Here is a 2,126-nt window from a genome sequence, read left to right as displayed (position 1 = left end):
GACCACACAAGGAAAGTGTGGGTATACTTCATGAAGGAGAAGGGTGAGGTATTCACTCATTTTCAGAATTTCAGAGTTATGGTTGAAAAGCAAACAGGGAAATATGTAAAGTGCCTAAGGTCAGATGGAGGGGGAGAATACTTCTCTAATGAGTTCTCTGAATTTTTGAAGAAGAATGGTATTCGGAGATAGTTTACATGTAGATACACTCTGCAGCAAAATGGAGTTGTTGAGCGAAAAAATAGGCACATTGCTGAGATTGCACAAGCATTGATGGAAGAGAGGAATATGCCGCATAGCTATTGGACTGAGGTGGGCTGAGGCTCTTTCCACAACAGTTTAAAGCATGAATAGAACTCCAACTACAGCCATACATGATTAACTCCAGAGGAGAGGTTTACTAGCAGAAAACCTGATTTGTCTCATATGTGAAAGTCTTTGGATGCATTGCATATGTGCATGTGCCAGATGAGCTGAGAACTAAGCTGGATCCCAAAGCTGAAAAATGTGTGATTATTGGATATTCCCTTGAGCAAAAGGGATACTGGTGTTATAACCCTGCTACACGTGAGTTGAGGGTAAGCAGGGATGATGTTTTTTATGAGATGAACAGTTGGTATGCTGTTGAAAAAGAAGCTGTTGGGCTGATGTGAGTGGAAATGTGGTTGCACAAAATGCAAGTCAGCAATCACAGTCTTTGAGTGGACCAGGAGAGTCCTCATCTAGTGGTTCAATTGATAGACCATGGAGTGGCAGGCTGCGTCATAATACCAATCCTGCAAATGTGATTAGTATATCACATAAAGGCAAAGAGAAAGTGGTTGAGCCCCTTGGTATGCCTGACATTTCTACAGGGCATTCTCATGTTGATGGAGAGTCTAGTGGCTTAGAGATGAGCCTTGATGAGGAGCTTGGGATACCAGCTATGAGAACACCTGGTGTAAAGAAGGCTATGGAAGCCATGAATGCAAAGCTGTGAAGATCTGGGAGAGTGAAGAATCCTGTGCAGAGGTTTACCTATGATGGTTATGTGGCACATCACTATGCATACATGGCAAAAGTTGTGCAGGTTGTAGAGCCCACATGCATTGATGAGGCTATTGGAAATGTGTGTTGGGAGAAAACTATGGATGAGGAGATGGATGCACTATATGGAAATGAGACTTGGGATTTAGTGCAATTGCCTGAAGGCAAGAAAGCCATTGGATGCAAGTGGGTGTACAAAGTAAAACATAACAGTGATGGAAGCATAAGCAGGTACAAGGCTAGATTGGTAGCCAAAGAATATGCACATACATATGGCATTAATTATGAGGAAACTTTCAGCCCAGTTGCCAAGATGGCAACAGTGAGAGTTGTGATAGCAGTGGCTGCGTCAAAGCAATGGTCTTTACATCAGATGGATGTAAAGAATGCATTCTTGCATGGGGATTTGCAAGAAGAGGTGTATATGTTGCAGCCACCTGGTTATGAGGATGTGAGTCACCCCAAGCATGTTTGCAGGTTGAAAAAAGCCTTGTATGGCTTAAAACAAGCACCAAGAGCATGGTCTGACAAGATTTCTGAATATCTTGTCACTATTGGCTTTCATGTAGCCAATGCAGATTTCTCGTTGTATGTGAGAGACACAGTCATAGAGGGGTTGTGCTTGTTGTCATCTATGTAGATGACTTGATCATTACGGGGGACCAGGATGCAGAGATCTTTGATGTAAAGATCTTGCTTCGACAGAAGTTTGAGATGAAGGATCTGGGGGAGCTCAGATATTTCTTGGGCATTGAGGTGATTAGGTCACCACATGGTATTGGATTACTGCAGAGACAGTATGGCTTGGACATGTTGTCCAAGTATGGTATGACAGGCTGTAAGCCTATCTCAGTGCCATTGGATTAGAATGGCAAGTTGAGTGTAGATTCAGGAGAGATCTTGGAGGACCCTACTATGTATAGGCGCATAGTAGGAAGCTTGATCTACATGATGATCACTAGGCCAAATTTGAGCTATGCTGTTGGGTTGGTGAGTCAGTTTATGCAGGTTCCTCGGAAGCCGCATTTGGATGCATTGAGACACATACTGAGGTATGTGAGGTCTACTTTGCATTGTGGACTATTTTATGAAACTGGGAC

Source organism: Cibotium barometz, chromosome 32, assembly GCF_041138505.1.
Source record: "Cibotium barometz isolate CiBa-2024 chromosome 32, ASM4113850v1, whole genome shotgun sequence".
Classification (NCBI taxonomy): Eukaryota; Viridiplantae; Streptophyta; class Polypodiopsida; order Cyatheales; family Cibotiaceae; genus Cibotium; species Cibotium barometz.
This window is presented reverse-complemented; position numbering follows the sequence as displayed.